The sequence below is a fragment of the Asterias rubens genome, chromosome 1 (genome assembly GCF_902459465.1).
Source record: "Asterias rubens chromosome 1, eAstRub1.3, whole genome shotgun sequence".
In the NCBI taxonomy this organism is placed as follows: domain Eukaryota; kingdom Metazoa; phylum Echinodermata; class Asteroidea; order Forcipulatida; family Asteriidae; genus Asterias; species Asterias rubens.
In genome coordinates this window covers 2,901,706-2,916,104 of record NC_047062.1, presented here as the reverse complement: position 1 = coordinate 2,916,104, position 14,399 = coordinate 2,901,706, and the positions used below count along the sequence as shown (strand labels likewise).

Sequence of the window (14,399 nt, the reverse complement as noted above, 5' to 3'; positions counted from 1 at the left end):
AAAGCAGATGCATTTGATTTTATCAATGATTTAATGGCCTCATTATATTGAATGTTATTTAAGCATATTTAAGTCAAGCTTTTGAAATCTTTAATTGCTTCTTTTCACTTGTTTGCCTTAAAAGATGAATCCCCAAATGCTGGTGAAATCATAAAAAGCACAAGGGACAAAGTATCACAGGGCAGAATCTATGACAAATTTGAAATCCTGAAAATTCCCCAAAACTGTGCCCTCGATCGGTACAAATTAGATTTAACGATTGATTTCATTTTTGTTTTGCTCTTCATCTTTCCCACCAAAAAAGAAGGAAACAAAAAGAAGAATCCTGAAATAACATTTGATTTCCCCCGTGCATGTTTAATCACCAGCCATTGTTACCAATATATACCAGCTCTGGCAAATTAAAAACATTTCCGAAATCAAATTTACGGGCATAATTGTGGTGGGAATAGGGACGAAAATCAGCGAGCAAATCGCATTAGTACGATTGTGTGGGTCTGCATGCGGCTGTACTTGATTCCCAATGTGTACAGAAACCCCATGGTTGCGTGATTCTCGCTGTGGTTAAGTAATTGTGGATTTTTCCCAGGGCATTGTTAAATCAAGGATTTTATCATGGGGGGTTGATGTGTGTTCAGGTAACAACTAAACCATGCAATGTCAAAATCTAATTAAATACAGAAAATAAATCAAGAAACACACACAAAAAGAAAGAAAAACCAATACAAAAAATATAGTGAAAACAAACAACACCTTGAAAACTTCAAAATGAATTTAAGTAACATAAAAAATGAAAGACACATGGTACTTTTTCAGACCATGGCTCCCATCATCAGCTAAGGCTTTGACTTGACTTTACAAGTCACATATTCTTTTCCAAGCCAAAGTAAGCCATGATTTCAAATAATCCCCATGTGCATAAATTACTGAAGAGTTGTAAATTTGCATAGTGCACACCCCCCCCCCTCCCCCAATTCTAAAAAAAATTCTGAAAACTGTCCAGGGATAGTGAAGTCTATGGTCCGTTGCTTGAGAGTTTTACAAAATTGACTGAATCGGCAGCTTCAAAAGCTTGAGAAATAAAAGCCCATGACACAGGTGTAACAAAATACAGAGGTCTTTGCAGAGATGACACTCCTGTCACATGAAGAAGCTTTGAGCATGAAACAATTGACTCGTCAGTTTTTCTTATTAAGTTGCTCTGACGTCTGGTCACTAGGGCTATCATCAGCCAAGCGTATTTTCCGCACCTCGAACCCAGCTCAAATGCTGTTACTAGCGTTTCATTAGTAAACGTCACCGGTAGATGAGTGAGAAGAGAGACATCCTAGAGCAGTACAGTATTCTGTCTTTCTTGTTGAAAGATTCACACAGAAGTCTTTTGCAGAAAGTTATATAAAAAAACACTCCCCCTAATATCCATCCCACCACATGAAATAGCTCCGTTGAAACGCTGCACATGATAAGATATATTATTCTTTTGAGAAAAAGGTACCTGGAACATTTTACAGAAAGATGCAGACTCTCTCCCCACTAACTAAAATCATCCCTCGTTATCAACCAATGCAAAAAAACACAAAAAAACACACCATGAAATAGGGGAGAAATTGGCTCAGCGAAAAACATTGCACAAGACAAGAAGTTATAATATTCTTGTCTAAAAGGTATTTTTACCTGGGAACATTTTTACAGAAAGTCAACATCATCTATCGATATCAACCAGGGTTTGAATGTTCAAGAAAAAAAAACATAAGAAATAGGGGAGAATTCACCACAGTGAAAAACATTCCACGGGATAAGAAATGCATCCAAGGGGGATGTTTGCGAGGAAGATGGTTACGTTGAATGCATGGAGACAAAGAGCCATAATAACCTGAAGCCATCTTAGGTTTACATTCATCACAGCATCCAGGGTCTCTGGTGGCCTATGTGCATAGCACTTCCTCACTTGGGTATTGTCCTTTGATGGACGCACACAAATAACGCTGAATTCACCTAAGACTGGATTCTAAATACATCCAGCCAGCACTATTTGGAGTGTGTGTTAGCTTTTGTCTGATGATCGAATATACCCTTCTTCCTTTTTCTTATTTTCAATCCTGCAGCCTTTTTCCTTTAATCTCTTGAGGGTCTTTTTGTTTCTTTTAAAGTAGAAGGCTCCTGTCTTGAATAAATGATGCTATGCGGCCAAATTGTACTGGATATCATACATTTGTTGATTGCCAAATACTTCAGATTAAATCAGAACGCTAGACAAAGTTTTTTAATTGAGGCAAGCTCTTATATTTTGTCCTCCTTACACTTTCCTTCACAGTTATCAAAACGCGCATATATATTAGGTCTTACGAATTCCACGTTGATTATTCAATTTATTTCATAATAAATGGTATAAACAAATATTTAAAAAACGCAACCCAAACACAGTTAGACTAAACCGTTCCCTCGCATGAACCGAACGTAGGGAGAGAACAAGAAAAGAAAGAACAAAAACCTCGAAATCCCAATCTTGTCAATTATTATTTAGCTACAAGACTTCATGATGACTGCAGCGTTCGATTAGAGCTTCCATGCATCACAGCCTTCAAAACTAAACCCCCCTGTCGAGGACCACATGCACTGTGTTTAAACACATGAACCATAGCATCTTTTATTATTTTCTACAGTCAGAGGAGGATATGCAAGTGCCTTAAGCATACACTCAAATGGCATTTTAAGTAGTGTTTCTGCGTGCGGTTTTCAAAGCTTCGGGTTTTCAAAGCTTCGGAGAGGGACAGAGTATTGAGAATGATCCTATCGATCAGAGTGAGATTCAAGCCGCTCCGTCTATTTTAAGAGTTTTTCTTCTCTTCTTCTTCCCTCCTCGTCTTTTTAAAAGCACATTTGGTTAAATTTAGACGGTCCAATTCGAGGGAAGTATATCCGTTACAGGATTTTGTGTCAATACGTGATGTTGATCCCATTTTTTTCCAATGCGCCATGCTTTCTTTACAGGTGTTGTCATAATTTGTTTCTCTTTTTTTGCTCTTTCGTTCAGGATGAATTCATACACACTTAAATACTACTTGGAGTATGAGCCATCTGTGCATGTTGTACTTTTTTGTGTGCAAAGGGATTTTGAGCAGAAACGGGGGACAAGACTTACGGCCGAAAAACAAAATGGCCAGTTTACTTTGAGTTGATAATATTTAACTCACATTTTTCTAGCAAGCATCCCTAACAAACTTTACTTATATAGCATCTCACACAACCGTCCTACAAACAAGATGGCATTTAATTAAAGAGGTAAGTTTTAAATATTCTCATTTTGGAGCAGTTTTTACAAAGTTTGACATAGCTTGAAAATTAAAGAACACTAAAAAGTGAAGAGTAATGATTGAGCAGAAAGAGAATTACTGAAAGTATTCTGTCACTTCCTCAACGTTTTGAATCATTGCATTGTTCAATGACAACAATTGACTCTTTCAGTGCCTAAGTCATACATGTGCAATCTATTTTATGTATTCTGAAAGCGCCATTATCAAACAAGTAACAGTCTATTTTATGTACCCAAGAAGTGTTATCAAATTGTGCATATATATACAACCCATAAAATACATGTTATCAAGAGAGGGCTTTCACCCAAGAATTACTACTGAATTTGGAATGTACCATGGAGCAATTGCTCCATGAATGTACCAATGCAACACAAATCAGCAAGATGCATTTTGTTTGGTAAGTAAGAAAGACTGTTTTTAGGTTGAAAACGCAAACAAATACAGGCAAAAAACCCGAAAGTATCCAATAGTGTCAAAGCACAATAAGCATCACTGATTGATGGATTTGAGTGCTATATATAAGAAGCCACCACTATTAGTAGTCTACATCAGTCACCTTGTTTCAGTACCCTTTTCCAATATAAGTCAGGGAACTAAACCAGAATTTGCAGCGTGATGATTGTCAGGTTCATGAGGCCACAACTTTTATCTTCAGGGTAGAATGCATATATCACTGGTAAGTAAGTGCTGTTGATTCAGTTTACATTCAATTAGGAATGATTACCAGGGAAGAGTTATTCACCTTCTTAATCTATACAATGGGGTGTGTTTTTTCTATATCAGCAATTCACCTTAAAGGTGCATAAATCTTGCATTTTTTGTTGTTTGTTCTTTGTGCAATCGTTACAGCTGGAGCATTTCAGACAAAATTATGCAGGATGCTTAGGTACCACCATGACTATCTTTTTAACAACTAAGCTTTCTGATAAAGTTACGTAATTGATGGGGTGCCGCATTGGGGTACGTCATGGGTCCCGCCATGGGGTGCTGCTTGAGGTGTCAGAATAGACCGATCAAGTAGGCTCCGCCCACGCTGCACTTGTGAGCAAGAACACGTGGGGCTCTCCAATGCCTTTCTGCACAACTCTGCCTCGCGCGCCAAGATACGCACAAGCATGTCGGACCTTATTTGTTGGACCTTCATTGCGTTGTGATGGGTCAATACGCAATGGGGCGGAGCTTAGTGGATCAGTCTATTATTCTAATCAGTATGTCTGTTGCCAGACACATGATAAAGCGCTCACCATCTCAATAGGCAAACATTTTTATTTTTCCCCCGGCAAAATATCTTGTCAGGGTTTGACATTTTTCACAAAGTATCAAGTCCATAATGAAACTTCAAAAAATGAAATGAAGAAGACTCCACTCACTCTCTCTGGAAATAAGAACCTGCGTTCGTTTTATCAAGGAAATGTGAAAAGATGGTGCGATGAGAGTAAAGTATAATATCTGTCAACTGTCAGCTTAACATGCCAGGTTTGATTAGACTAGGGGTGTATTAACAGCAGGTGCTGAAGCTTTGTCCAGGTGTCCTGATGAGGTAGACTTCGCTACAATGCGTCCTGATTCTAGATGATATTTTCTACCATACTCTGCGCTAAGAGAGTGTTACAATATAAGGATATACATGAGCTCAGGAATGTAACTTAGCAACAGTCTCATAGTGTCAATTATTAATAGGTGGCTCCCCCCACTTCTTTTACTATTTTACCTTCCTTTCTGTTTACATTTTACACTATTCTTTTAAGGGTCCGAATACCTGAATGACTCTGAAAATTAATGGCAATAAAAACTCGTACAGCAGCTTTGGTTATGAGTTAAATGCATTTTGAGAAACTGTTCCCTTCAAAGATAGGCCTATCCATTTGTATCCCCGATAAAAGGATTCTTTTCTTGTAAAAGAATCTTGAACTTAAAAAAAACCCAAAGATTTAGCCAGAATCAGTAGAAAATGTAGAGGTTACAAAATGCACCACATTGCCTTGTTCTAAAAATGAACAAAAAACCATCGACCATCGACTACATCTTGGATCGAACAAAGCATATCTATTTTATCATTTACAGGCCAGAAGAAAAGCCAAACGATGAACCTGTCATCCGATGTTGCTAGTTTTTTTTAATTTTATTCATCGGGTATTGTCCATTTCCACTCCCTGGCTGCACTATTTCCTTGCTTCGTACCCCGCTTAATCATATCAGGCATATCCCAGGCACCACGGCACTTTGATGGATTCCTAATCATGCCCTCATTCTCAAACAAAATTTGAAGAGCTTTCTCGCCAGTACAAACACAGATGCAGCGTGGCTGATGATAATTAATGAATATTCATGTGTTACACATTGCCTTGCGACCCCCCCCCCCCTCCTCCTCCTCGCACCATCTCAAATGAAGAGAATAAACGATGAAGGGAAGCTCTGGTGACAATGATGTACTTTGAACGATGGGAATTTGTGTTACAAATTGTGATGGCAATTCAAAGAGAGTGCCAGCCTCGGTCCTTTGTGAGTTGCTCTCACAAAAAGATTTCTAGCTCATTCTCAGCCAAGTACTTCTGCAGTGCAGACATCAAGGGATTTTTTTTCTTTTTTCTACATCTTTTTTTCTGCAAAACAAATCCGAGTACATCCCAACTTGAGGCACTTATCAAATGTTGTTGCAAATCCTACATCTACATACGCCCCCCGGGGAAGTTGACAATACTTCAAAAAGCACAAGTCCCGGATTGGGGATTTTTTTTAGGATTGGATTTGTTTTATTATTTCCTGACAGAGTGTCTCGAGAGGTCTTGTAGGGTTACATTAATTTGTGAAAACCCACGGATGAGCTCATTTGCTACTTTGGTCATAGGAGTGGCTTGCTTACTTAAAGGCAGTGGACACTATTGGTAATTGTCAAAGACTAGTCTTCTCACTTGGTGTATCTCAACATATACATAAAATAACAAACCTGTGAAAATTTGAGCTCAATTGGTCATCGAATTTGCGAGACAATAATGAAAGAAAAAAACACCCTTGTCACGCAAAGTTGTGTGCATTTAGATGGTTGATTTCGAGACCTCAAGTTCTAAATCTGAGGTCTCTAAATCAAATTCGTGGAAAATTACTTCTTTCTCGAAAACTATGGCACTTCAGAAGGAGCCGTTTCTCACAATGTTTTATACTACCAACCTCTCCCCATAAAGCCCGGTTCATACTTCCTGCGAATGCGAAGCGAATTTGACGTAAATTTGACGTCATAACCCTCCTTTCGCAGCGATATTCGCAAGTGAGTTGAGCAAAGTTGAACTGCTGCGAATTAGTAGTTGCAAATTTGTGACGTCAACATTCACTTCGCATTCGCAGGAAGTATGAACCGGGCTTTACTCTTCACCAAGAAAGGTTTTATGCTAATAATTATTTTATGTAATTACCAATAGTGTCCACTGCCTTTAAAGGAGAGGTAATCACCCTTAGAACTAATGGCAACAACAATGTACTTGGTTTGAAGCCTGTAGTGGCTTTCTATAGTAAAAAGCATTTTGAGAATATATTTTTATTTTGAAGTAATGTGGTTATGTTAAAAGATATCAGTTTCTATGCCCCAAAGTTTGAATCTGAAAAACATTACTGCAGTAGTGCTTCTCAGATTGTGTTTCCCAACGGGGGATTATTCTCTTGCATGAACATATGATTTTTTAGCGATATCCTAGAAACTCTACCACCTCTTTAAAATTATATTAATAGATGTTAAATTTGCATTGGGGATAAAGAATATTAATTTTGGTTTTTACCCATACACCGATTTGTGTAATCACTGTATACTCAGCACTTTCCCGAGTCCTGTGAAAAAATATCACAGGCATGTTACTCGGGTGGGATTCGAACCCACAACCCTTGCAATTCTGCTTGCAAGACACTGCTCTAGAATTGCAAGGGTCGTGGGTTCGAATCCCACCCGAGTAACATGCCTGTGATATTTTTTCACAGGACTCGGGAAAGTACTGAGCATACAGTGCTAACACACACACATCGGTGTATGGGTAACACCAAAATTAATATAAAATTATATTGTATACATCTACATTAAAGGATTAACGGAATCATACAGGTTTAAAAAGCCAAAGGTATAGTTTGCCTTAAAGGTAGGGGACACTTCATAATATGAATAAATGTATGAAGAAAATATTTTACTATAATGTGAATTTTCTCTCATAAAAATTACCAATAAGTGTTATCCTTTTTTTCTGTAAAAATGATGAGTGATGCATATATCTCCATGCTTCGGACAGTGATGGATTCATCTATACACAGAATCTACCAAGACATCAAGCTCCTCAACCTGTGTGTCCCCACAGGGAGGGGGGGAACAAGCAGCCCCCACCCCCACCTCACCTCCCCCGCTGTTAACTATGCACTGGAAACGTTCCTCGCCGTATACAATTACCAGTGTGTTCTCTTTGCACTAGACCTGTGTGTGAGGTCGGTTGGTTAAAGCTAGCACACCATCTTTGATAAACCATCACGTACAATAATCCATTAGATATGACGATCAAATAAGAGCGAGGGAGTCGTACAGAGGGGCTATCAGTAAGGATCGGGAGTGATGGGCCCGGCCATCGTGATTAATGACCTAGTGGATTCCACAGGGGCCTGGGATCAATTTAAGGGCCAATTTACCTTGAGTCAATATCTCCAATTGATGATTTTTTTCCCCCACAATATATTAAGTGAAATGTTGCCTTTTGTTTTTGACTCAAAATAAATTCAAGATTTGAAGAATAAATCCTGAAGGGAGGGGTGGGGGGAGGTTGGCTAATAATAAATTGTTTCATAAATTCTGCTCAAGTAGGCTCCTTTCATTTCAGTTCATTTATTTGAAGCCAAAAACTCTCAGAAAAAGTGAACTTAATCGCTATAACCAAGAACCCAAATGAAGAGAAGACAAGGAAAGCACTTTCAGCTTTAGATGTTGGACGAAAAGCCCAGGGAGTTCCCAGAAAAACCCATACATTCTGGTAAAGACTGAAAAACCGAATACACATCGGGCCCATGGCATGATTCAAACCAAGGTCCTAGAGGTGGGACGTCGATGACATGCAAACCTGTCCACTCTTGTCCAAACCACAGGACTGGCTATGGCTAAGGCTCTTCTTAGTGACATACCACTACAGAGTAGGTCTTTTCGGCGATCCAACAGTAGCCACTTCCAAAGTCATCAATCCATATACAGCCCTTCTTCTCTACTGTCACTTGAGTCACAATAAATGAATTAAGTTAGTTTGGTTACTGCAAAATAACCTCCTTGAAAAATGAAACCATTTACGGACAAAATAGATACTCGTAGTTCTCAGTTATTGCAAATAGGTCATGTATGCTTCCACCATTTCATTTGTTAGTATTGTGTTGCAATGGCACTGCCCACCGCTGGCGGAAACTCAGGACTTACCGATGGCAGAGAGAGGGGGGAAAACGTGCATAATGCCATGGCATTTCATGTGATAGTATAACTGAGGTTTCCTCGCTTAATTAACCACTGCAGAATCGAAGAAGATGATACCCTCCGAGTAGAGAATGGCAGTCCTTACTGCAGCGGTAAATGGCACTACGAAACTAGACCTGTGCCCTGATGTTACCATCATTCTCATATTCAAAATCATGAGCCCAAATTAGAAACTGTCATAAACCATTACTGTTTACTTAAAAATTTGCAAGGACAAGGGTGCTCATCAATTGCAAAAACAGTTTCATCTGCGATTTTCTTTTTAGAAAAAAAAGAAAGAAAGATCCACTTCCTGCACTTAGAAAAAAAAGAAAAAAAGAAAAAACAAAAATCTATATTTATATGCCGCGGTATTTTTGAGATTCTACAGCGCCTATTCCATGGGAAAATAGTGTATTCTCTGCATTGTCCCCTCGCAATGTAATCCAAGTCGATGTGGAGAGGGCTGACTATACCTACTTCCTTGAAGGAATAAAAATCTTTGGCTGTCAAAACAGACATGCTTGAAGAGCGTTGCGGGCAGACCATCACCTTTCCTCTATCATGTGTTAATGTTCAATCACCAGAGGCCGTCACCAGACATGGAGCAGATAGTCAGTGAGAAAATGCCACAAGCGCATCTACAATAACACAACCTCAGAAGGACCTTAAAGGGATCGTGCAGCAATAAAACATATATCTCCAGTTATGTAGCATAGATTTTTCAATTTGATTTATTCTCCAGAGTTGTTTCCTCCATTGCAGTTTTTAGTCGTCACTTATCTCAACTTCTTTCATGCCAGATTATCGTCCCTATGTACATCTTTGTATTGTTCAAATAAGTTGGCTCCGTAAGTTTTTTTTCAAATTTAAATGAGTTTGTTCATTCTGTTTTATTCTTAAGGTACTCCACCTACAAGCATTGGCTAATTAGGATTGTACCCCCACAATATTTTTTCTATAACATTTTTTTATGTTCTGTCCGAGATGGAAATAAATGTTAAATGAATTGAGTTCACAACAGATCTCTGATGAAAAAAAATCACACTTTTTTTATAGTGATTTGGGGTTGAACAAAGAAGTTACTTTTTTAGTAACTCACAGCTCAAGCAGAATGGTATCTCTTAAATCATTGAAAATATTCTTCTACACCAAGTAACCCTCTAAGACAACTTTATTAAGGTTTACTCATTCAGTATACTAGGGGACCTGATCTCCGCTAAACTGTTGTTAATCTTTTCTTTTGTCACGGTGTACGAGTTGAAACAAGACATTTGTCTGTCTGTCCTTGTGTTTGTCTAGCCTATTTACCCACAGCGGGACGATTTCTCCATCAATCTTTGACTGCCAGGCACCTCGTGCTCTCTGTCCCATATTATTCTCAATGTATTCCCCTGGTGTCATCTCTCCATCTTCTGCGTTGCCTCTCCTCTCCGATGTGTGTGCTCTTGGGTTTCAGTCCAGAAGAAGTCTTCCATTATGCCTCCCGGGTCAGATGTCTCGGGCCCATCTCTGTTTCTTCTTTGAACTTCTGTCGTCCTTTCCTCCCACGATTGTTGTCCCCCATGCCAAAACTATCACCCAATTGCCAGTACCTCAGGAGAAAACAGTTGTTGGACTGAACCTACTCTAGTAGGATGATTTATAGCCGGGCAGTAGAGACAGCACAAAAAGGCAAGAAAATGATCGCTGTTTACATCTTTAGTGGTCAAAGTGACCATGTATAATCTCAGCGTTGAGTAAATGGATTGGGGGGGGGGGGGGGTTATCCCAGGGAGCTTCGCAACTTCATGAGAAGTATCCAGATTACCCAGCATGGGAAGAAAGTCTTCCAAGCACTTCATTATCTACAATAGTCACACATTCTGAAATGATGACTGCAAGTTTACAGTTTATTTTAGTGTTTATTAATGAGGAGCTATAACCACCTTTTCTGGTAATGCCATGAAATATTGCTGTAATGCATTGCCCTCCATCTCAAGCACATTGCCCTCCATCTCATTTCAAAGGCTGTTGACTCTCTTTTAAATCAACATTGAAACCACATCCTTGGTGGGGTCAGAGCACTGATATGATTTTCTTCAAGGGTCGTACATAGATAATACAAAAATCCTTGCTTGAAGTATATTTCTTTTAAAGACATTTTAGTGTAAAAAAACAGGTTACATTGTTGTTCATTAACTGTAATAAACTTTGATCACCATTTGTGTTGTTTACACAAAACATTATGGTTAACTTGTACACGATGCCAAAACTGCATGTTTTTCAACACTGAACATACCCCCCTAGTAATTTTCTCAGGATCAAAACCAAAAAGTCAATCCCCGGGCGGTTCAGAGCACTGATAACTCCTTCCCACTAGTACGATGCCCAAGTGCACCACGTGGACAGAGATCACCTGGCCATTTTGTTGTTTTCCCCTGTAAAGTGAGGAGTGATCATCGCCCATTAATTCCTTAACGATCATCATTCAGTCGGCTTGATTGCCGTGTTTACAGGTCAGTTACACAAAGCCCCTGCCACATGCTGCACGCCACTCAGACACGTGCACATGTCAGTCCACGGAGTATTTTCCTCTTCCAAAGACTGATTGAAAACTCCTATGTCACCAGAACCACGTACGTCATTTCCTTAGCCGGACTAATGTCATTTTTCTAAAGAGTACAATCCTCTTGTCCGTATACTTTGACCAAATCCAATCTGTAATCCTTTTTGGTCTTCGCCAATTGTGGTTCAGGGACACTTCCTGCTGCACCGCTATAAAAGAAAAAAGCTCCCCTCCCTTGAGGCGGTATGACGCAAAATAAACTCAGTTTGATGACCTGTTGCGCATAGCAACATATAAGGTTATGTAATTTTTGCAATTTTTTGCCCACACATTGACGTGGTGTTTTTGTAACGACCATCAACCATAGCCTCGTGAGTGGGATAATTAAGAGGACAATGTGTCCCTTCAGACGGCCTTAGTCATCAAGTTTTTTTCTCCTAAACAATCAGACATGTTTACCACTTGACGTGGCTCCCACAACAATTTGATAAAGTTAAAGAATATTCTCACACACTAACGACCCTGTAAATTGATGACGAACTTCATTGCAGCGCAAACCTGCTCCTTTTTTTTTTTAAAGGAATTTGATTTCCACCACAGGATAAATCTATATTCCCCAGTGGCTCCCGGAAATGCAGAAATCATCAGAAATGTTTGCAGGATCAGTTCCGTTTCATTAATGCAGCGTATCAATTGAGGAATACCGGTACATCCACACTTTGTGGTCCCACCGCCAGAAGGCAGTATCCAGACCAATCCGACGACTAGTATCTTTTTTTTTTATTATAAACTCTGAGTATTTCTCCTTTCTGTAATCCCAGTTGAGCATCCCTAACTCACACCCACGGCCTCGCCATTCCGCTGTTTCTAACAGGCATTTTGATTGTCTGCGAATACGACTGGTCCATCTTCCGGGTTATTTTCTCGATGTTACTGTCGTCTACTTTTGGCTTGTTTGCAGACTTTGAACATCAGACGGTAGGACGGTCAAGATCAAATACGAATTTGTACGGGCACGGCGCGGTGCTACAATCACAGTCGCAGAGGCTGGCACTGTTTGTATTCACATTGAGGGCGCACTTCGTTCTTCATATACTAGAAGGATGTGTTCATGATGAAGTTGACTATAAAGCTGTTCAGTGTTACAGGTGTTTGTCAACAAAGGGGAAATCACTTTGATGTTTATTCACATGACTGTTGTACAAGACAGGGACTCAGGTCTGGAGTTTCTTCTTTGAGAGAGAAAAGTCACTTTATTTTGGAAAGGGCAATTCAATATAGCTTATAAAGTCAAAACTTTTGAAGGGGCACCAAGGCCAATACCAGGGCAACATAGGCCAAGGCCTTCGTGGTCGTTGTATACTCTTTGCCATGCCCAATTATACATAACTGTATCAGCAATATAAACACCAAATAGCTTAATGTGAACATGTACCACAGTGGATATCAACACTTTTCAATAGTTTTCTTTTCGTCATGGCCAGTGTGCTAGAAGACTCATTCATGATCATGGTACACTGCATTTACAATGGTTGATAGCTGGTGGCCATATATGGATTTTAAAGTGGTACTGGTTGTAAAACTCTCAAGCAACCCACTGAAACTTCTCTCTATTCTAAGGAACCCCCCACCCGCTTACAGGCCGTGGACACTATTGGTAATTACTCAAAATAATTATTAGCAAACAACCTCACTTGGTGACGAGTAATGGGGAGAGGTTGATGGTATAAAACATTGTGAGAAACGGCTCCCTCTACAGTGACTTAGTTTTCGAGAAAGAAGTAATTTTCCACGAATTTGATTTTGAGACCTTAGATTTAGAAGTCTCGAAATCAACCATCTAAACGCACACAACTTCGTGTGACAAGGGTGTTTTTTCTTTCATTATTATCTCGCATTTTCGACAACCAATTGAGCTCAAATTTTCACAGGTTTGTTATTTTATGCATATGTTGAGATACACCAAGTGGGAAGACTGGTCTTTGACAATTACCAATAGTGTCCAGTGTCTTTAATAAAAATTCTCTAATCCATAAATCAGGAAAGGAGCCCCTTTAAAATAAATTGGCACCCAGAATTTGTTTTGAAAAGACAGAAAGTGAAAAAAAAATCACCATAACACAAACAAACAAATCAATCACAAAATCAACGCACAGGAACACACAGAATTAACGCACAGGACATAGTGTGAATCGATAGGACAAGTGCCCTTAATTAACTACACTGGAAACACGTCACTTTGTGCACATCAGTTGAAAGCCCTGTGTACACAAGCAAACATCCAATCAAGGAAGTGTCTAAAGAAGTGACTTTGGGTTTAAAAGGCGGTGGCTGGACAGCAAACTTGGCATATACTATAGCACTGCATCTGAAGCCGCCAGCAATAGCCGTAGCCACAAACACTGAATTTGTACTCGGCCAAATGACACAATGACAACCGAGCCTCAGAACATGCCCGTGAGAAATAGACTTGTTCAAGTGTTCTCACTGAATTGATTGCAGATGAGCAAGTTGTTATCAGTCAAATTTGAAATTGCTTTCATTTGTTAAGTTGCTCGATTCAAAATTTTCCCTATTTCACGGCATTGCTTTATTGCTAGTCAAATTATGCATTTGGCAGGGTCCCGTTAGTCAGAACTCTATGGTAATTAGTGCCATACAATAGACCTTTATCAAAGGGGTGTCCATCTTGTATTTCTCCTATTGAAATCAGTGCAGGCAAATAGTCTGGTCCTTTTCTGGTACAGTTTTGAGCCAGTATACATTATTAAAATTGCACACAGGAGACTTGACCAGGATGGCTTCAGCTTAACAAAGGTCTGGCCCAGGGCCCAATTTCATAAAGCTGTTTTAAGCAGAAAATACCGCTGGACAAAATTCTTTGCTAAGCAAAAAAAAGCCTGGGGCACCAGTTGCAACTTTGTAAACTTAATGGATCGTTAGCTGGTAACCGGTTTCATTTAAGCAAGATTGTTCTGTGCTTAGCAAACTTTTATGCTTACAGGCTCTATGAAATTGTGCCCTGATGATTCTTTTCATAATCATCAGAACCCCCCAAGTTTTTTATAAACACTCGCTG

The 14,399-nt window shown here is 39.4% G+C and overlaps 1 protein-coding gene across 6 annotated transcripts in view; it reads right to left on the bottom strand.

Annotated features, from left to right (window-relative positions):
• LOC117288268 (synaptosomal-associated protein 25-like) overlaps positions 1 to 14,399 on the bottom strand; it is a 64,428-nt gene that overhangs the window by 26,826 nt on the left and 23,203 nt on the right. The gene's annotated exons all lie outside the window — the stretch shown is intronic.